Source organism: Sorex araneus, chromosome X (genome assembly GCF_027595985.1).
Source record: "Sorex araneus isolate mSorAra2 chromosome X, mSorAra2.pri, whole genome shotgun sequence".
NCBI lineage: Eukaryota > Metazoa > Chordata > Mammalia > Eulipotyphla > Soricidae > Sorex > Sorex araneus.
In genome coordinates, this window is record NC_073313.1 from 80,339,308 (window position 1) to 80,362,860 (window position 23,553).

Below are 23,553 nucleotides of genomic sequence, written 5' to 3' on the forward strand. Positions count from 1 at the left end.
AACCCTGGTATCAACACAGGTTTCACTAAGGATAGTGGGCCAATTAATGCCTGTAGTGGTGCAATGATGAGGCTGGGAGGTGGGGCCTTACCATATGACAGGTGTCAAGATATCTTCATTGTCCTGTGAGTGTTTTATTGTTAATTGCTTTTAGTGATGATGGAATATGGGTAGGTCCTTTCATGGGCCAGACTGTAAGTTTGACTTTAAGCTTGACTGAATTTATTTCCTCTATGCTTTCTAAAGGACAATTGGGAGAAATATGGTGATTGGTGTGTCTCATCAGCTTTGATGCATGTGCCCTATAACTCCTGGCTAAAAAAGACTCTTAGCTGCACTGGAACCAACTTTTGTGCTTTATGACCAACTTGATTAGTCTTTCAGATGTTTTTTGTTTAGTTGCACTGTAGCACTGTCGTCCCATTGTTCATTGATTTGCTCGAGCGGGCACCAGTAACACGTCTCCATTGTGAGACTTGTGACTGTTTTTGGCATATCGAATACGCCACGGGTTGCTTGCCAGGCTCTGCCGTACAGGCAGGATGCTCTCGGTAGCTTGCCAGGCTCTCCGAGAGGGACGGAGGAATCGAATCTGGGTTGGCCATGTGCAAGGCAAACGCCCTACCCACAGTGCTATCACTCCAGTTTGGTATGAGGCATGTTTTCCTGTATCTAGACCACACAAAGCTATTCTCAGGTAATTACTCCTGCACTCAGGAATCACCAAAGGCAGGGCTTGGAGAAGGGCCATATGGTGTTAAGGGAATCTAACCTGGGTATGCCCATGTAAGGCAAGTTCCTTATACCCCCACCCCAGAATCCTCTGGGCCTCATATGAGTGTTAAATCCCCTTAATTGTATGTTCACATTTTAAGGTGCTTTAATCTTGATGCCAGGGTAGGTGCACTTGACTGAGTTTGTAATGGTCCAGGACAGCAAAGCATATTTGGATACCAATGAGACAATTCTGTTTTTCATATTTGGTATTTTGGAGTAGATACAACCAGAATTCGTCTAAATCATGGTTTTCATGGTTTTTATCAGTAAAAGGCTTCTTCACTTTGCATGTTAATTTTCAATAAAAGTTGTCTATTTCATCCTACAGAACTCTCCTTTCTCTGGTTTTCTTTTTATTTATTTTACAGTTTTATAGTTCAGGCCACACCAGGCAGTGCTCAGAGCTTACTCCTGACTCTGTGCTTAGGGGTAGCTTCAGGTGGGACTTGGTGGACTATGTGGGTTGCTGGATATTGAATTCTGGTCCTCCTCATGGAAGGCAAGTTCTCTACCCACTCTACTATCTCTCCAGCCTCTTTCCATTTCTTAGCACAAAAAAGATGTTGAAACCAAGCAAACAAAACTCCCAGATGCACCAGGTTGTTTTGTTCTGAAAACTCTGTGGTCTTCTGGGAGTGGAGCAGACAGCCTCCTCCAACCCCCTATACTGCGGAACATTCCACAGCCACCACGTGTAAGCTTTGCGACTAATTTCAGCTGATACAACTAATGAGTACACTGTAAGTAAGATTCCCAGGTCTTCAGGCTGAAAATTCAGAAGCGTCCTCAGGAATGGGACAGGAAGTAGGAGGGGTCAAGAAACATCCCAGTTCTGCAAATCCTGCACCTCCTAGAGTGTCAGGATCCTGGCCAGTCAACCCTGACAAACCGGGGTAAGATCCCCCAGCCACCGGACTTACTCCCTATAGGAGAGGGAGTGGGAGAGGGAGAAGCCTCTGCCCTGCCCCCCTGCGCACCGCGGTCACCCGCACCGCCAACACCGAGAAAGAACCACGCAGAGAGGGGAGAGTTGGAGGTCAATACAACTCTCATTTTATTGAGCTCACATACTAATATTTAAAGAAGAAATTTTAGGGAGGAGTGGGTGGGATGGACACCTGGTTATCGTATCTGAAGAAAACATTTTGCTAGGCCCTTTACAGATGTTAATTGATGATCTATGTTCCCTCCCTTCCAGGCTGGGTATGCTTAGCTCAGACAAGTGGTGACTTTCAAGTTTCATCCCACTATCTCCTCGACCAGGGAGCCCTTCTGGGTGGAGTGCTGGCACAGGGCCTTGGGGCCCTGTTTGAAGAGAGCCTGTTTCTGTCTTCTAAGGGCAGAGGATTTGGCCAGGGTCTCAGGCTAGCTGCTAAGACCCCAACACTAGAGCACGTGGGCACATACATGGTTGTACAACACTTCCAAATTCCACAGTACTGACGGAATAAGGAGCACAGCAAATTAGATGGGAAAGTAGCAGAGAAGGCAACAAAGCTCAAAACAACAGCAACAACAAAATAACACAGAAGACTCAAGTAGCAACAAACATTTCAGTGAACAATGACTTTAATAACCCCATTGTGATATATAACAATTTTCACAAATTTACTTTTACTGAACTTTTTCTCAATAATTCTATTGGTCATTTTGTTGTAACAAACAATATAAAATAATTATTTGCGCCTATCAAGAGATCAGGCCTGTGGGGTGGGTGGGAAACTAAGGACAATGGTGGAGGGAATGTTACAGTAGTGGTGAGATTGGTGTTGTTGTATTCAATACCTGACACAACTGTATTATGAACAACTTTGGAAGCCACAGTATTATATAAAGTTTAAATACTAATTGTAAAAAGATGTTGAAAAGACAAAGACTTTTCCCCAAATTTTCATTTTATTAAATACCATGATTTACAAAGTTATTCAAAGTTGGGTTTTAGATATACAATATTCCATCACTGATCCCACCATCAGTTTTATTTTCTCTCCACCAGTGTTCACAGGCTCCTTCTCCCACCCCCCTCCTGCCTGCCATCTCAAAAGGCACCCTTTTAAGTTTGTTATTAAAGTTTGGGTGGAAGATAGTAAGACAATGACTTTTACTTCTGTTGTCATTCCTTTTTTGATATCATTTGCATGAATTTTAGGATTAGTTGTTCTTTATAAATCTTGAGTTCAGTTTATTTTTGAAATAATATCCGCTTTAATGAGGTGTCATTTATATGCCATTCTATTAATTATGTAAAGTTCACAATTCAATGACATTTACTATGTTCACAGAACTGTGAAACCATCATTTGGAACATATTTCTCACACCTTAATAAAACCTGTACCTATTTGTACTTAGTTATCATCTTCCTTCACCAACCCAAGAGCAGACAATCACAAATTTACTTTCAGTCTCTGATTTTGCTTGGTCCATATTTTGTATCTACAGGATGTCATGAGTGCAATACATATCATAAAGTCTTTTGTGACTATCTTTTTTCATGTAATGCTTTCAAGATTTGTCCACATTGAAGTACATATCAGTATGTCATTTGTTTTCATAGCCAAATATGAATTTTTGAATAAACTTTTTATGTTGTAATAATTTTAGATTTACAGAGTAATGACAGAGATAGTAGTTTTAATCTTTACACACTTTGTCCTGGCGTTAACATATAATCAAGATACATTTTCAGAAATAAGATGGTTTTATACAGTACCAGCATATCTCCTTACATTTAGTTCTCATGTCTTCTGAACCTGTCTGTATTTTTCTTCTTTGACCTTCACATTCATTATTTTCTGATTTTTGTATAGAATTTTCTTAAATTTGAGTTAGTCCCATATTCAATATTTTTCATAAACACATTAATACTATGGGTGTTTTTTATTTATTGCTTTCTGGGTAACACCCAGTAATGCTCAGAGGTTACTCCTGGCTCTGCACTCAAGACTCACTCCTGGCGGTGCTTGGAGGACCATATGGGATGCTGGTAATTGAATCCAGGTTGGCCATGTGCAAGGCAAAAGCCCTACCCACTATGCTATTGCTCTAGCCCCAATACTATGTGTTTTTGATAAGAATGTCATAGCCAAAGAGCAATGTCCTTTGCATAACATCAGAGAGAGGGTGATATCATTCATGTCAGTGGCTGAATTCTTGCTCATTTACTACACTGAATAGTGTTAATCAGCTGTCTTTGACATTAATACTGTTTGGGACTTTATTTGCATAAGAATGTTTTTGTAATTTTAAAATCAGTGAAAAATGGGTTTGTTCTGTTATTAAGACAATGTTCTTAAGACAATGTTCTTCTGTTCTGTTCTTATAACAAGTCTTCATTATTTTCTTTTTACAAATAAAAAAATTTACATTGTGTTGTTTTCTCTGATTTTAAGTCAGTTACTGACCTCAAGATGACAACTCACCTTCACTGCAATTTTATCATTAAACTTTTAATATCATGAGTTTCTCTCTATCCAATAGATTTACTTAAAATGAAGTAGCTTGTAGAACTGAAAGGTAAACCAAACACATTGACCCTGGATCCTTGTGTTTCAGTTTAGCGAATACGTTAAAGTGCTAGGCAGAGTTTACCACTAAATGTAGTTCAAATTTCTCTTTCCACTGCATCAGCCAGGATACTTAACAGTTTATTAATTCAGTGGTACCCTTAATGTATTTGTTATTTTCCCTCAAAAATCTTTCCATTGTCCTTAAATAAATGAGAACATTACTGAGAGAATTTGAATGATTTTGTTTCTTGGGTATTGATGGGTCAGCAGCATGAAAGGCAAATGCCCAACCACTGTGCTATCGCTCCAGCCCAATAAAGTAAATTACCTCATTTCTTTAAAATACAAGCATGAACAAAATACGAAACAAAATATGTATTAAAAAGTGATTCAAGTGACTGGAGAGATAGTACAGTGGATAAGGCACTTGTGCTGCATGCAGTAGATCAGTTCTGACCCAAGTTCGATTCCTCCGCCCCTCTCGGAGAGCCCGGCAAGCTACCGAGATTATCGATCCCACATGGCAGAGCCTGTCAAGTTACCCGTGCATATTGGATATGGCAAAAACAGTAACAATAAGTCTCAGAATGAGAGATATTACTGGTGCCCGCTCGAACAAATCGATGAGCAACGTGATGACAGTGACAGACTAAAATACACCTTTAATATTTAACCAATATTGGAAAAACAATAAAGACTTTTATTTTGGTTTTTGGATCACACCCAACGATGCACAGGGGTTATTCCTGGCTCTTCACTCAGGAATTACCCCTGGTGGTGCTCAGGGAACCATATGGAATGCTGGGATTAGAACCCGGGTCGGCCGCGTGCAAGGCAAATGCCCTACCCGCTGTGCTATCGCTCCAGCCCCAAGACTTATTTTTTAAAATACTCAACATCCAATCCAGTGCTTGATCCCTCTCTTCTGGATGGGCAGAAGAAGGGATATGGTAGTGACAGTGATATTATCATGACCCTGGGACCCCCAGTTCTATAACCCTAATGAAAAGGGAATATGATTATGGTTACCAAAAGGTTAGCTCTCAAATTGAAAGTAAAAAAGCTTTGTTCACAATTAAAGAATAGCTATTTCCCTCAACACCCCAATGCCCCTTTCCTTCTCTACTAGGATCTCAGCCTCTAAAGAATAAAAGAGTGGGGCTGGAGCAATAGCACAACGGGTAGGGCGTTTGCCTTGCACGAGGCCGGCCCGGGTTCAATTCCCAGCATCCCATATGGTCCCCTGAGCACCGCCAGGAGTAATTACTGAGTGCAGAGCCAGGAGTAACCCCTGTGCATAGCCAGGTGTGACCCAAAAAGCAAAAAAAAAAAGATAACTGCTGGAAGGATAGGGTGAGAAAGAGGTCCTGGGACAATGACGAAGGGAAGTGTACACATGGGTGGAGGGTGTGGTGTTGAAATAGCTCATATATGAAATCCAATTAATAACAGCTTGTAAATTATGGTTTCCAAAATAATAAGAAAATTTTAAAAAGAAATAGGATAACCAGTGCATTAGTGTTGACAACACTCACTTTCAGGAGTCTCTGAGAGGCATCTTGTCAGTTTCTGGGAAATAGCCTCATTTGGTGGAGTGTCCTCTTTAAAGCCCCTCTGAGGATGAACTGTGTTACCTCACTATGTTACCTCACTTAAAATGAGCTATTATGACTGGAATGTTGTTTAAACATACTGATCATACAGTTCTGTCACTTCCCAAAGCTCAATTCCTTATTTAGTTCTTATAGGAAACATATGTTACATTGCAGCATCTGGGCTGTGGAATGTTTGTTCTTTCTGGGAAGAACATGTTCATGAGCCAATATCAGAGATCTGTTCTATGACACAATGTGGTGATCACAAGTGAGTTCACTACACAAATTAGTGACATGAAAGTCCTCATTTAACTAGATCATCCTATGGGAATGGTTTGCAGTGAGATCCAAGCACTTTCACGTTACTTGCCTTCTTGCATTCTTCTGTACAAAATTTTCTACACGCTATTAACAAGCCAAGGTTACATGGGAGTTGCCAGTGAAGAGTCCATGAAGCTCAGCCCTTCTGTAGCCTCCATTTCACTTTTATTTATGCTGAATTCACATAAAATCCCCAAGTCAGTTCACAACACTGGGGGGATTAATCTTGGTTTGGTTTTTTTTTGCTGTTTTAGGGTCATGCCCAGCAATTCTCAGAGGTTACTTCTGGCTATACTCAGAAACTACTCCTGGTGGAGCTTGGGAGACTGTATGGGGTGCTGAAAATTGAACCTCGGTTAGCCATATGCAAGGCAGACATACTACCGGTTGTACTATCAGTCTTGCCCAAATTTAATTATTCCTATAGTCAGTAAGGCAAGAGTTTCCTGTGAACCTGTTGGGACATGTGGAAAGGTAACACATCTGGAAGAGACCTCTCTATGCATCTCGGGGACTTCTACCTGAACAGCCTGTACACCATTGATCAAAGGGCATCTATCTGTACAAACAACAAAATGAGGCTTCCTTTTCAGCATCCCGGTCCCATTCTGGTTTGGCTTTGTCTTGTTTTGCTTTTTGGATCACACCTGGCGATGCACAGGGGTTACTCCTAGCTTTGCACTCAGGATTACTCCCGGCGGTGCTCAGGGGACCATATGCGATGCTGGAAATCAAACCTGGGTCAGCCAGGTGCAAGGCAGATGCCCTACCAGCTGTACTATCGCTCCAGCCCCCATTCTGGTTTTGTTTTTTCGGTTTTTGAGTTTTTATTTTGCTTTTTTGGGTCATACCCGGCAATGCACAGGGGTTACTCCTGGCTTGTGCACTCAGGAATTACTCCTGGCGGTTTTCGGGGGACCATATGGGATGCTGGGAATGGAACCCAGGTTGGCCACATGCAAGGCAAACACCCTACCCGTTGTTCTATCACTCCAGAACCTCCCATTCTGTTTTTAATGCAGGATACACACTCTCATTTTTCCTCATTGACTTTAGGATTCAAACATATGTGGATTCTCCACTTTTTATGTAATTAAACAAGTTATTTCTCCTACTAATCTATCCTATGTCAGTTTAATTTGTTTTCTAGTCAAAGAGAACCCAGAAAATAGTGGTAATTTCCTATCTACAATTATGAATTTCATAATTATTACAATTGTATAAAAAACTTCCAATGAATTTTGCCATCCTTACCCACACATCAATGGTTTAAAGAGTTTTTCTGCACCCCCTAATATGTAAGTTTCATTATTAAAAGCGCGACTTTAAATTTCTGACCAAAATCTGTTTGAATAAAACTGAGGGGAAATAATATTGAAATGTTATTGGGCATCTGAAACTCTGCTATATGGATTTCCTGATGAGAAACCTGGATTAGAATGTCAATGTGAGGATAGTCCCTGGAGCCCCAGACTACTTGTGGTTTCTATAGTAAGGGAAATTGTGAAAAAATGTTTCTATAACTGTGAAATTTGTGTTTATGGGACTAATAGAAGTCATTTCACAGTAATCCTATCCCCTTGGGGAGAGATGCACAATTCTGCCACAAAACTTACACAGAGGAGATGAGGAGTCTAGTGCCTTTCTCTGAAACTTGGGAAAGGCATCCCCATAACCTTCACTGGAAGCACAATGTCTGCACAAGTCTGACCCACATTATCTGTCTCAATCAACAGATGAACTAAAGCCTGCATAATAAGGACCAGATATGGGGGCTTATGACCTAAGCATAGGGGTCATAACCTAACAGAACCACAGATATGTGAGAAACAGACCTATGTACAGAAATATTGAGAGGTGGACTTACATTCATCAAGAAAAAATAAGGTTGTGAAGCAAGAATGAGATAACACCACCACACCACTTCTGTCTGCCTTTCTGATGCTAGATATTTATTCTAGACACTGAAAGCTATTGAAACTATTGTATTTTTATGTCTCCTTCCTTTGGCTACCTAAATCATATTAGCTGACCTCTAACTAGACAACACTGTCAGTAAAGGAATGAACGTACAAGGTAAAAGGGGGAAGGGTCCATGAGTTGTTGGAGTAGCATGTTCTCCTTCAAGGGAATACTTTTGGAGAATGTGAATGTGCCTGTCCACTATATAAAGGGGTATACACAACCTAGTATTCTTTCCACTCTGGATGAATAGGTGTAGTTTCTGAAGCACTGCTCTGAAAAAAATTTTTTTAATTGAGTCACAGTGAGATTCACAGTTACAAAGCTGTTCATGGTGAGGTTTTCAGTCATATAATGATCGAGTACCCATCCCTCCACCAGTGCCCATTCTCCACTACCAATGTTCCCAGTATCCCTCCTGCCACCCCCATCCCATCCCCCCCCTGATTCTATGGCAGGCACTTTCCTTCTCTCCCTCTCTCTCTCTTTCTCTCTCTCTTTCCTTCTGGACATTATGGTCTGCAACACAGATACTGAGAGGTTATCTGTTTGTTCCTTTACCTACTTTCAGCACACAGTTCCTATCCAGAGTGATCATTTCAAACCATATTTGTCATAATACACTACCCTTTTATATTAACAATTTACCCCAAAACAACATTTTTAAAAGAACCATGTATAAAAAAAGAAAGAACCATGTATAATCTGGCCCATAAAAGATACTAAAACTAGAAAATAAATTATTGCAATAAGTCACCTCTAATTAAGTCTTCTCAATTTCACAATTCTCAGTGGGCTTATCAAGCAGAAGTCTGAAGGAAGAAACCCATCTCCCCCAACACCAAGCACTCCCCATTTGGTGTGAAGTACAATAGCAAGGGTGAATTGCGTGCCTTAAGCTAACCTTGACAAAGGTGTCTCAGTGACTGAAACATTGGCTCCTCATTAGACCATTCCAAGGTTTTCATGTGTGCAAAGTATGAGCTTTACCACTGAGTCACAATCTCTGCCTGGGCATTTGACACATTACACATTGCTGAAAATGTTTTTTTCTCTCAATGGAAGAGAAGTAAGTGGTAAAATTAAATAAATTAAAGCTGCAGGTCTTAAATTAGAGTGATTTTTTAAATACACTATTCCTATTCAGAAGCTATGGAAATCAGGGATGACAATGCTCAGAGGAAAATACCTAGGAAAATACCTAAAATACTCTATCAAGTTAAAAGAAAACAAATAAAGCATGAGTCAACAAGAGAATTAAAAAATTATTACAAAGAATATCAGAAAAGTTTTTTCTAAGTATCACCTCAATGAAGCAAGAAAGAACACAGAGACACATTTAATCAGCTGTTTACTCAAAATCAGTTTGATAAAGAAACTTTTCCACCCAGATCTGGCTTAACTGGATGCCATAAGACATCCTGGTTCCTTTGTGGATCTTCCTGTCTGAGGTTTTGCATGCTTAAGGATCTCAAAGTACAGAGAATATTTTCTTTAAAAGACTGTGATTCATACCATTCACATCTAAGATTGAATTTTATCTATTTTGAAAATGAACTTCTCTCACTAAACAGAAATAACAATGTGGTAGTCATGTTTGCATTTAGAGATATATTGGAAGCAGAGAAGTCATGATTTACAGATATTATGCATTCTTCAAGAATACTTTTATACTACTGCTTGCAAATGTGCATTTCCAAACTTGGAAAATAGATATGAACTGTATGTATCAATTTAAAGCTTTCAAAACAGAGAATTTTGTATGTGTGTTTATCTTTCTTTTGGTTTTTTAATTTTATTGAATCATCGTGAGATAGTTACAAGCTTTTATGTTTGGGTTACAATCACACAATGATCAAACACCCATCCCTCCATCAGTGCACATTCCCCACAACCAATATCCCGGGTATACTCTCCCTTTCCCATCCTCCCCCTGCCTCTATGACAGACAATATTCCCCATACTCTCTCTCTACTTTTGGGCATTATGGCTTGCAACATGGACACTGAGAGGTTACCATATTTGGTCCATTATCTACTTTCGGCACGCATCTCCCATCCCAACTGATTCCTCCAGTCATCATTTTCTCAGTGATCCCTTCTCTATTCCATCTGCCTTCTCTCTTCCGCTCATGAAGCAGTCTTCCAGCTATTTGGCAATCCTCCTGGACTTTGTATCTATTGTCCTTGGGTGTCAGCCTCATGTGATGTTATTCTATACTCCACAAATGAGTGCATTCCTTCTATGTCTGTCCCTCTCTTTCTGACTCATTTCACTTAGCATGATACTCTCCATGCCTATCCATTTATAAGCAAATTTCATGACTTCATCTCTCATAGCAGCTGCATACATAGTATTCCATTGTGTAGATGTACCAATGTTTCTTTAACCAGTCATCTGTTTTAGGACATTCAGGTTGTGTCCAGATTTTGGCTATTGTGAACAGTGCTACAATGAATATATAGGTACAGATGTAATTTCTACTGTGGTTTTTTGCATCCTCAGGATATATTCCCAGAAGTGGTATTATGGGGTCATATGGAAGCTTAATTTCTAGTTTTTGAAGGACTGTCCATATTGCAAAACAGAGAATGCTAAAGTGTAAAATGAACTAGGAGCAGATAGGCCATCAGAAATACAAAGGAGTCATTTAAAATAGGTGAAAGAAACACTGATTATCGGAAGGTAATGCTCAGATAATTTATAGACCTAAACACTTTCATTAATTTAAAAGGAAACAAATTGAATAGAATTGTGTTGTACTAAAGGGGAATGCCTAGATCACTCTTAACCCCACAGTTTAGGGAGTAGAAGGGTAGAGAAGAAAAGAAAGTAAGGGAAAGGAAGAAGAAGAGAAAGGAAAATAATGGGAGAACAGGGATTGGGACTTTAGTTATACCAGTGATGTGTGAGAGTGGTAGCACCAAATATCCAAAATATAGACTCAGCAACACTGAAAACTTGAGATCTAAGCTGTAACCAGGGGAACTTTGTAATGTACCTGTCAGGTAACAGACTAGGTGTGGGTTGGGAGCGGGGCGGGAGAAAAATAACAGAATACTGGTGGAGGTAAGATAACACTGGTGGTAAAATTGGTGCTGAAATATTATATGCCTAAAACTCAGCCATCAATAACCTTGTAAATCAAAGTTATTTAACTAAACAATTATAAAAAATTCAAAAATAAAAGGAAACAAATTAAGCATGAGTCCTAGTAAGAAGACAGCCTACTGAATGGGAGAAAAAACTTTCAGACCGCACTTCTGATAAAGGGTTAATATCCAAGACTTTCACCAGGGCAAATTGGATCCGGGCGTGTTGAATTTCCCTCCTCGCCCCAGGAGAACCCCGGCAGCCGAAAACTTCCAAAACCCAACAGCACAGCCACGATCAAGGCCACTCTCCACAGGCTCGGACAAGTCTCACCTATGAGGGAAACTGCAGAAAAACCCAGGTGTGCGGGGCCCATGACTGAGATCTCCAAGATCGCTTGGAATGGGATTGGGCCTCCTCCCACCAGTTCCCCAGTTTTCCAGTAGCTTGGCAGTCACACCCACAAACTGCCTCCAGCGCCATATAATCTCGTCATTGGCGGTGATCCAGAGACTATGAAATTAAGCTCCCGGAAGAGAATGACACAGAATGACCTGGATGCCCATTTGTGGCTGCACAACCTCTTATTCTCTAGTCCACTGATGTACCAAAAGTAGCACTGTAGCACTGTAGCACTGTCATCCTCTTGTTAATCGATTTGCTTGAGTGGGCACCAGTAACGTCTCCATTGTGAGATCTGTTGTTACTGTTTTTGGCATATAGAATATGCCACAGGTAGCTTGCCAGGCTCTGCCATGCAGGCTGGATACTCTTGGTAGCTTGCCGGGCTCTCCGAGAGGGATGAAGAAATCAAACCCAGGTTAGCCACATGCAAGACAAACGCCCTACCCACTGTGCTAACGTATATGTTTTTAATCGCTTATACAAGGATGAAATACAACAATCTTCACACACTTTCACTCTTATGGTGGTGGGATTGCTGTTTGAATATTATCTGTAATGAACTATTCTGAATAACTTTATAAAAATAAAATAATATTTAAAATATTTTTAAAATCTCCAAGATCTATATAAAACACTCACTAAACTTAGCAACAAAAAATCCAATGACCACATGCATATGGGGATGAGGCGATAAACAGACACAAGAAGAGGAAATAGAAAAAGGAGAAAGAAGAAGAAGATGACAACGACAATGACGAAGAAGAAGAAGAAGAAGAAGAAGAAGAAGAAGAAGAAGAAGAAGAAGAAAGAAAGAAAGAAAGAAAGAAAGAAAGAAAGAAAGAAAGAAAGAAAGAAAGAAAGAAAGAAAGAAAGAAAGAAAGAAAGAAAGAAAGAAAGAAAGAGAAGAAGAAGAAAGAAGAAAGAGAAGAAGAAGGAGAAGAAGAAGAAGAACAAGAACAAGAAGAAGAGAAGAAATCACCAGCAGGCATATGGAAAAGTGTTCATCCTTACTCATAATCAGAGAAATGCAAATCAAAGTAATGAGATACCATCTTACACTATGAGAAGAGTACATATCAAAAAATCAGAAAATAGCCAGTGTTATCAGGGTTGTAGTGAAAAAAGGAACCCTCATCCATTGTTAGTGGAAATGTCATTTGCATCAACCTCTATGGAAATTACTATAGAGATTTCTCCAAATGAACAGAAATAGAATCCCCCATATGACATCTATACCCAGCTCACAATAACATTAATTCAGAAGGACATATACACACCTATATTCATTACTGTCCTTAGTACTATTATTCAAGATATGAAAACGACCCAAATGCCCAACTATAATAATGAATGAATCAAGAAGTTGCGGTCTAGATACACAAAGGAATATTATGCAGCTCCAAGAAAGAACAAGATCACACAATTTACAGCAACATGGATGGAACTATAGCAAATCAAGCTGAGTGCAGTCAATCAGAAGGAAAGCGACAGAACTATAATGATCTCTCTTACATGTCAGACTTAAAGATACACAATAAGTTAACAACAAATCTCCAAAGGCAACAAACATATTGGGGGAACTGAGTCCACACAATTGAGTTGGGGACATTTCGAGGAAAAGAGGTTGGGGAACTTGGGGGAGGGAGACAGGTACACTGGTGATGGGTGTAGCACTGTAGCAATATCGTCAGGTTGTTCATTGATTTGCTTGAGCGGGCACAAGTATCGTCTCCACTGTTGTACTTGTTGTAACTGTTTTTGGCATATCACATACGCCACAGGTAGCTTGCCAGGCTCTGCCGTACAAGCAGGACACTCTCAGTAGCTTGCGGGGATCTCCAAGAGGGATGGAGGAATCAAACCTGGGTCTGCCATGTGCAAGGCAAATGCCCTACCTGCTCCAGTTTTTGTGATGGGTGGAGTGTTGGAATTATAACCATGAGAAAACATTATTAATAGTATTATAGCCAAAAAATAAAATATTTTTATAATAAGAGTATAAAAACAAAGCATGAGTCTATGGGATAAATAAAATGGTAAGTGTAAAAATTCTAGAAAAGTGGTCTCTAAGGACCTAACACTTTCGGGCATCCAGCGAAGCTTCTAATAACAATGCACTGGGACTGCGAACTAGGCTTCAGCCCTGTGCTGCCGGGGAGTGGAGTTTTTTCCTCCCCATCCTGTCTTCCTGCACGGAAAACAGCGGCGGCAAAACAGCAGAGGCAGCAACCGCATGGCAGGCGCCATCTTTGAGAATCCTAACCCAGAGGTATTCGATTTCTGCACTCGGGGCTCCCAGGGACTCATAGGAAGGGGGTGTAACCGGCTCGCCCTCGGCCCAGATAAATTCGGAGCTGCTGAGAGGGAAACGGACCCTCTGCGCCTAAAGACTTTGATTCCAGAGACCTAACACTTTCGGGCATCCAGCGCAGCTTCTAATAACAATGCACTGGGACTGCAAACTGGAATATGCAATTTCTGGTAGAATTTTCCCTGGACTTTATACAGAAATCCAAAACCGCGCGGATGCTGCCGCATCCGCGCAACTTAACATCTATAATTATCAGCTATGTGAAACGGTTCCTTTTGAACAGGTCTGACTTGGGGGGGGGGGGAAACTCCAAATAATAACAGTAAGTTTTTGTTGAAATATTGAAGGTTATTAATGTAGCAGCCACCTCTCTGGACTGTGAACTAAGCAAAAGCCCCATGCCGGCCATTGCGGCGTGGCATACACCATACTATGAGGCGTGGGATGGGGGATGAGGGTGAAAAAAAAAGGAAAAAAAAAGAAGAAGAATAGTTATGTACTTGTAGCAGTGGGGCTCCATATCTCTTCATTCCCAGCAATGGAAAACTAATTATCAAATGCTTCCTTGGTAGTAGGTCTGTGTCTCTTGGGTGGAAACTCCAACAACTATAGTGAATTTTGTGTTGAAATATGGAATGTAATCAAGGTAAAGAGCAAATGAAGTGAAATTCATTAGTTATATAGTAGGGGGTAGGGGGTGGGGGCGGGGGGTATACTGGGGGTTTTGGTGGTGGACTATGGGCACTGGTGAAAGGATGGGTGTTTGAATATTGTATAATTGAGACATAAACCTGAGAACTTTGTAACTTTCCACATGGTGATTTAATAAAAAGTTTAAAAAAAAGTGGTCTCTAAGTATTACAGCAGTGGAACAAGAAAACTTTTCCAGCTGTTTACTCAAAATTATTTTAGTAAAGAAACTTTCCAGAATCTGGAGTGATAGCATAGCGGTAGGGTATTTGCCTTGCATGCAGCCGACCTGGATTTGATTTCCAGCATCCCATATGGTCCCCTGAGCACCACCAGGGGTAATTCCTGAGTGCAGAGCCAGGAGTAACCCCTGTGCATCACTGGGTGTGACTCAAAAAGGAAAAAAAAGAAGAAAATTTCCAAATTAAAATGAATTAGGAGAAATAGGTTAGTAAAACACTAATAGAACAGCATACAAAGAATACTTGCACACAATACAAAGATAATGGAAGATGAGTAATTACTGACATAAAAAAGAAAATAGAGAAGGGAACACCTAGTAGAGAATGTTGGGAGGACCCACTCGAGGAGAAAGCTACATGCTGAAAGTAGACTATAGACCGAACAAGGTGGCCACTCAATACCTTCATTGCAAACCAGAACATCCAACAGAGAGAGAACAAAAGAGAATGCCCTGCCGCAGAGGCAGAGTGGGGTGGTGGGGGTTAGGGTAAGGGTAGTGGGAGGAATATTGGGAACATTGGTGGAGGAGAATGGGCACTGGTGGAGGGATGTAAATGAAATGCAAACATGAAAGTTCATAAGTTTGTAACTGTACCTCACGATGATTCATTAATAAAAATTAATAAATAAATAAAGGTGACAACGTATACAACAAAAAATATTTTAAAAATTTTAAAACAGGGGCTGGAGCAATAGCACAGCGGGTAGGGTGTTTGCCTTGCATGCAGCTGACCCGGGTTCTATTCCCAGCATCCCATATGGTCCCCCGAGCACCGCCAGAGTAATTCCTGAGTGCATGAGCCAGGAGTAACCCCTGCGCATCGCCGGGTGTGACCCAAAAACCAGAAAAAAAATTTAAAACAGAGAAATCTTTTAAGTATACTTAACATGAAAAAAATCACACACTACTGTGTTGCAAGCTATAATGCCCAAAGGTAGAGAGAGAGTATGGGGGATATTGTCTGCCTTAGAGGCAGGGAGAGGGTGGGAAAGGGGGGTATACCCAGAATATTGGTGGTGGGGAATGTGCACTGGTGGAGGGATGGGTGTTTGATCATTGTAAGATTGTAACCCAAACATGAAAGCTTGTAACTATCTCACGGTGATTCAATAAAATTTTTTAGGAACCGGGAGCCGCGGCACGAGAAGCAGACCCTCCGCGCCTATTGACTGTGATCCTGAGGTCTCCTAACCCATTTTGGCACCAGAGCGGATTCTTGCAGCCATCCTTTTTGACTGTGAACTGAGCTAAAATATTAGAAACCCAAAACCGCGCAGCCGCTATCACGGCTGCACGGACTCAAAGTCTTCACTCTTAGCAGTGAAGAGAAATTATTAGATGATGCCTATTCAGCAGGCCTGATTGTTGGGGAAAATTTCCAATCAATAATAGTGAGTTCTGTATGGAAATATGGAATGTACTCAATATATAGAGAGAATAATGGGAATATCATTAGCTACTTAGATGGGGGTGGGGTGGGAGGGGGGTGTATTGGGGTTCTTGGTGGTGGAACGGGTGCACTGGTGAAGGGATGGTGGTTTAATCAGTATTTGACTGTGACTCAAACATGAAAGCTTTGGTTTTTTTTCTTTTTTTCACGGTGGTTCAATAAAATATTTCTTTAAAAAAATAAAATGAATAAAATGTTTCAAAAAATTAAAAAATTTAAAAAAGAAAAATAAAAAATCACACACAAAATGATATATTCCAAGGTTTTTTTTGTTTTCTTTTACTTTTTTAATTAAAAAATTATTAGAACAACCTGATTTACAAAGTTGTTATTGTTTGCATTATTCATAATGCAGCTGTTTTATGTGTAAGGTATTCCAACACCAATCTGATCATCAATGTGACCAATATCCCCAGTTACCTTCCCACCTTCCAGACAGTCCCCTTAGCAGGCACATGACAAGTTTACTTCATATTGCTTGCCTCAACAAAACTTAAAAGAATGGTGAATGGAATTATGAGAAAATAAATCAATAAAAGTCAATTTGTAATGATTGATGGCTATATGATTTTAACCTATGGAAATAAAATTCAAATCATTTAACGCAATACAATTTAATACCTCTTCTGAAATGGGACTTTTATCTTTTTTTGGTCAATAAAGACTTTTTTCATTAAAGCGCTGTGATTGGAGTTTCGACCCGGGTGCCCATGCCTCTGCACAGCCGGTGGATGTGGAACGAGCAGGAACCAGAGACAGCTTTAGGATTTGGGGTTCCAGCAAGTGCTTGCAACCATGTATGGAGACTGTGAACTAAGCTTTTGCCCCACGCCGGCTAACGGAGGAAATATCCTTCCTTCTTGGTCTCTCTCCCCTCCGGGAGAAGGCGTGGTGTCCGACATTTTGTGGGTCCTTTGAGCAGGTATGAACTTTTCGCGTGGAAAAAAAAATGTGCTTTGAACTTGAAACAGCCGAGGGATACCGGGGCAGTCTCAGCCCGGGTCGGAGCTCGGGCTCTGGCCGAGTTTCGACCCGGGTGCCCATGCCTCTGCACAGCCGGTGGATGTGGAACGAGCAGGAACCAGAGACAGCTTTAGGATTTGGGGTTCCAGCAAGTGCTTGCAACCATGTATGGAGACTGTGAACTAAGCTTTTGCTACATGCTGTTCCAGGAAGGGAAATGATTCATTTTCCAACTTAAATCTCCGCGGACTTAATTACTAGAATACAGAAATTGTAAACCGCGCGACCGCTACCGCAGCCAAGCGACATTTTATCTCTTCATTCTCATCAGTGGAAAACTTATTATCAAATATTTCCTTGTTAATAGAGCTGTATTCTTGGGGGATAAATTCCAACAAAAATAGTGAGTCTGTTTTGAAACTCCAACAACAATAGTGAGTTGTGTGTTGAAATCTGGAATGTAATCAAGGTAAAGAGAAAAGGAAGTGAAATCATCAGTCACGCACGGGGGGGGGCTTGGGGGGTGAGGGGTGGGATGTATACTGTTTTGTTTTTGTTTTTGTTTTTGTTTTGTTTTTGTTTTTATTGGTGGTGGAATATGGGCACTGGTGAAGGGATGGGTGTTTGAGCATTGTATAACTGAGATATAAGCCTGAGAACTTTGTAACTTTCCACTTGGTGATTCAAATAAAATAAATTTAAAAAAATAAAAATAAAGCGCTGTGATTTACAGAATTATTCATAGTTGAGTTTTTGACATACTCTATTTGATCACTGATCCCACCAACAGTGTCAACTTCCCTCCACCAATGTGCCCCCCACCCCATACCCACCCCCAGCCTGTCCTCTGGACACACACCTTTCTAAGTTCCGTTGTTGAAGTTTGGGTCTTTTGATTTCGTGTTGTTGACACTGTGGTTTGTACACTTGACTCTATCATTTCTTCACACAACCTTTGTGCCTGACTCCCCTGGCCTGGCCCCCGTTGCTTCTCATCTGTCATTTCCCAGCCATCCTCTTCACTCTATTCTTCTCCTCTCTGTTCTGGGGCCAAGGTTGATCTGGGTATCCTCTTTTAAATATTACATTCCCTAAACCAGTTATTCAAAATAGCACTGCACTGTAGCACTGTAGCTATGTGCACGGCAAACCCTACCCGCTGTGCTATCACTCCAGTCCAGTTATTCTAAATATAACATAGAAATGATATCATCCTGTGTTTATACTTCTTCTGGCATATTTCATTTAACATGATGTCCTCTATTTCTATCCATGCTGCCACCAATTGCATGATTTCACCAAAATGTTTTTTTTGTCTGTAAATTTGTTACTTCTTGGGTAGGGGGCATATTCCACGTATAGCAGCGCTCAGGGACAAATCTAGGCTCAAAATTCTGGGGTCACTCCTAGCATTGCTTGGAGAACCACGTGGTGCCCGGGACTGGAACTTGATCCTCCTGTTTGGAAAGCAGGTATTCAGTCTTTTGAGCTAGCTTTCCAGCTCAAAAGAAACTGATCAATCAAATAATTGACAGACCATGTCAAGGATCAAATCTAGGTCCCACACATGCAACACAATCTCTCTACCTCTGAGCCACTTTACCGGCCCCAAATACACGTTTGAAACTAGTCCTATAGTTCTCAAAGGAATATACCAAGTGAGGAGTTGCTTGGGGAAGCCACTAGTTTCAGCCTGGCAGAGGGCTCTGCCCAGCAGGCAGAAGTCAGGACTTGGTGCAGTGGGCAGGGAGGTTGCTGCCCGGGACACAGAGGGCTGTGTGGGCAAGGGACCGCTGCCCCAGCCCTCTCCCTTCCCACTCAGCACTCCCTCTTCCTCAGTTCTCCTCTGCCCATGCTGGAAACCCGGCGCCTGAGGAAAACACAGAAGCAGCCCAGTAGCTGCGTGGTACAAGGTGCCAACCAGCACAGACACCCATTTGACTAAACTGGTGCATTTGACACCTCAGACTCATCCAGGAATGGTCAGACCTCGGCTTCCCTTGCAGGCGCAGACTGAAACCAAGGACTAGACTGCCATCTAGTGGCCATAGTAGATATCCCATTCTTTGCTCTGCGTTCCCAGTTCCTTTTTTTTTTACTTTATTAAAATACTGAGTTTATTTCACATGTATATTTTCGTCTCCCCACCATTCCCATCTGTCTGACCACCTCTACTACTATGTCCTATCATAACATTCCATACATACTTAAAACCAAGCGAAAGGGTGGAGTTCCATCCTTAAAAACTAAACAGGCATTTTGGACAACACATTCTTGGCTATGGAACCTGGACAACATTTATCAGACACGGCAGGGAAATTTCTCGCTCTGCATTATAAAAAGGACAGCCAGATATCAATGTTACAGAAATGAAATAAGACGGAAAATCTTTTAACAAACTGTTTAAACTATTTTCTTAAAGAGACTTCCTCCACTGCCAGAGATCTTGAATAGCCTCCTGGTCAGTCATCCGGAAGCAATTCTTCATGTAATTGATGAAATTGGCTTCCACTTTGGGAAAAGAACCACCTTTTTCTATACTTGCTTGCATTTTTGCCTTAATGTCTTCTACAGAACTGGGCCCTTTTGGTGTTTTAGGAGTTTTCTCCTGTTTTTTGAAAGAGTCTTGGCCTTTTGATTGTGGTGTTGATGGTTTTGAGTCTTTTCCATTCTGGTTTGACTTTTGTGCGTTCTTGGTTGGAGTGTCTCGTATAGATTTCTTGACTGGGGCTTTTTCTTCTGCTTCCTCATCATCGAAGTCGTCGTCGTCATCATCGTCATCATCATCGTCATCGTCATCGTCTTCATCCTTATCTGCAGCAAGTTTTACTTTTTTCTGTGGAACTTGCTGCTGCCCCCAGGAGCAGAACGCTTTCCAGATATGCTCAGGAGCTTCATGTCGTCGTACTCTTCATCTTCTGACTCTGCGTCTTCCTCTAGGGCGACCAAGTGCTGCCTGGAGATGTGCACCTGCCCGGAACCGCACTTTAACTGCAGAACCACTGGTGGGGTGATCTCAAAGCCCCCAAGGGAAACCGTTGGCTGCACCGACATTTTCAAAGTTGCCAGCGTCACTTTAATCGGACTGCCTTCATAATTCATGGCTTCTGCTTCAACGATGTGCAGCTCATCCTTGGCACCAGCCCCCAAGCTGACTGTTCTCAAAGACAGCTGGTGCTCATTTTCATCATTATCCACTTTAAAATGATAATCTTTGTCTGTCTTTAGCTCACAACCGAAAAGGTAGTTCTGGGGCCTCAGGGGGCTCATGTCCATGTCCATCGAATCTTCCATAAAAATATGGAACGCTTCACGAATTTGCGTGTCATCCTTGCGCAGGGGCCATGCTAATCTTCTCTGTATCGTTCCAATTTTAGTATATGTGCTGCCGAAGCGAGCACCCAGTTCCTTTTCTTGACTTTGCGTTCAGTTGGGTTTCCCCACTGGGACCTCAATTTCCTTGCTGTCGAATGGCAGCAGTTCTATGCCTCAGCTGCACAAAGTGTGTGTGCCACAAGTCAATATCAGTTGGAGTTGCTCATCAAAATGATCCATGGTATATACGTGTATATTGTTTCTATGGGCCCTGACAGAATTGGGGGGTTCCTTTGGCAGTGCCCAAGGGAACTAGTAGGACCAGGGATCTAATCCAGACCTCCTGAGTGGAAAGCACGTGCCCCAGTTCGCGAGGTATCTCTCTGGCCTCAGTGTTCTTTCAAAATATAAGATATATCCTTGCTTCCCTCCTACATATTCTACCCCCATGTGGGTGCAGTAGGTCAGAGGTCAGATGTAAGATAACACAGGCACAAAATGCATTCCAGGGAGTGGAAGATAATGTGAATAGCTAGCCACAATTTAAATGTGCAGAATTAGTGTTTTGCATGACTGTCCATGAAATCTCATTTGCAGTGATACTATAAAATTGACTAGCACGATCTGATTTAGAAGTGTGAAATGCAGTAGGGATGGAATATTTAGTCCTGGTTTCTTACCAGTATTACTTTGGGCTGGTACCAATTTTGTTACTTTTTTCTTGAGAGAAAGAGCAGCGGCCAGGGAAATCAGCTGAGAAGGCATTTGCCTTGCAGCCAATCTGGATTCAATCCCGGATACCACATATGCTTTGCCAGGATGCCAGGAGTGATTCCTGAACACAGTTGGCTGTGGAGAGAGAGAGAGAGAGGGAGGGAGGGAGAGAAAGATAAAGAAAAAAGAAATGTAAAAAAAGAAAGAAAAGTAAAAGAGCAACCCCTCCTCCAAGGGTTGGTCAGCACAGAAATGATTTATTTATTATTAAGAAATGTCTTTCACAAGAGGTTCAGGAACTCTTTGCATATATATCCCTGTAAGATTGATTCATGGTATTTCCCCCATGGGAAATAGCTTAGTATAGTGAACAATGATTCATAAGAAGAAAATGGTTACCTCAGGATCATAAGATAGTTTTAGAACAGCCTTATTCATTTGATAGAGTGAACAAAAGTTCATAAGAAAAATATTCCCTATGAATCTCAGGATAGCTTCCAACAGGGGACCAGTCCTCTTGGCCCCAAGTGTGAACAAATTTGCAACTGTATCTCAGAGTTATTCAATAAAAAATTAGTTTTGAAAAGGATTTTAGGGGCTGGAGTGATAGCACAGCGAGTAGGGCATTTGCCTTGCACGCGGCCGACCCAGGTTCGATTCCCAGCATCCCATATGGTCCCCTGAGCACCGCCAGGAGTAATTCCTAGTGCAGAACCAGAAATAACCCCTGTGCATCTCTGGGTGTGATCCAAAAAGCAAAAAAAAAAAAGAAAAAAGGATCTTAGGAAGGTGTCAGAATGGCATTGTCCACTGGATGGATAAGCACCATGTCCTAGCCCTAAAGCCTGATTTGCAAACCTCTCCCCAACCAGTAGCCAAGTTAAAGAAGGTCATGGCATAGAATGACTGCACTCATTTGCGGAATATAAAATAGCATAATATGAGACTAACACCCTAGGACAGTAGAGACAGGGCCAGGAATATTGCTCCACAGTTGGAAGCCTGACTTATGAACTAGGGGAGAAGGCAGCTGGAATAGAGAAGGAATTCACTAAGTCAATGATGGTTGGGGGGATCACTCGGGATGGGAGATGAGTGCTGAAAGTAGGTAAAGGACCAAACATGATAGCCCCTTATTATCTGTATTGCAAACCATAATGCCCATAAGCAGAGAGAGAGTAAGAGGGAAATTGTCTGCCAATGGGAGGGGTGGGACGGGGTAGGAGGTTACTGAAGACATTGGTGGTGGAAACTGTACACAGGTGAAGGGATGGGTATTCTATCATTATATGACTGAAACTCAAACATGAAAGCTTTGTAAGTGTAGCACATGGTGATTCAATTAAAAAAAAGGTCACAAGAGTCGAGTTCTAATTTGGTAGGAAAGGTTAGTGGATTTATAAGGAGAGTAAGAGAGCAAACTAACATCTTTGCTGCTACACATTCCCAGTTCTGCTCATTCTTCGATATTTTCTTCAGATTTGATATAGTTGCTTGCTGATTTTGTTACAGTTTTTTCATCCATTCCTTGGATATTTATTAAGCACATGGCAGGCAGGCATGATTTTTATCATGTTGGGTTTGTGTCAGCCCAAGCCGTCTAAGGTACCTCAGATATTCCTAGCTCTGACCTGTAAAAGGCCCATGTGCATGCACCGTTGGCAAATGCTGATTCTGTGGCCAGAAACACTCGAGAATGCTGAATGCTCTTCAAATCTGTTCCAGATGCACTGTGCATATCCACTATTTTTTTTTTTTGCTTTTTTGGGTCACACCCGGTGATGCACGGGGGTTACTCCCTGGATCTGCACTCAGGAATTATTGCTGCTGGTGCTCAGGGGACCATATGGGATGCTGGGAATCGAACCTAGGTCGGCCCTGTGCAAGGCCAAGTGTATATCCACTATTAAAGCAGTCCCGAGTCCTAGTGTGAGGGAGTCTAGCTAGCATGACTGGAGGGGGGTCGATTAACAACAACATCACAGATCCCTTCAGTGAGAACTATTTTGGAGGCCCCCGTGGAATGTTTTTTGTGCCTTACATCTAAGCTCTGACCTACTGCACACATATGGGGCCAGAATATGCAGGAAGGAAACAAGGATATATATTATATTTTGAAAAAACACTGAGGCCAGAGAGATACCTCGCGATCTGGGGTTGGATCTTGCTTTCCACTCGGGAAGTCTGGATTAGATCCTTGGTCCTG

The 23,553-nt window shown here is 41.5% G+C and overlaps 1 non-coding gene and 1 pseudogene across 1 annotated transcript; both read right to left on the reverse strand.

Moving 5' to 3' along the window:
* Window positions 1-19,405: 19,405 nt before the first annotated feature.
* On the reverse strand, window positions 19,406-20,612 carry LOC101552511 (nucleophosmin-like; annotated as a pseudogene).
* Window positions 20,613-20,719, reverse strand: LOC129400371 (U6 spliceosomal RNA). Its single transcript, XR_008627614.1, has one exon. It is a non-coding gene; the product is annotated as a U6 spliceosomal RNA (small nuclear RNA).
* Between the last annotated feature and the right edge of the window lie 2,834 nt (window positions 20,720-23,553).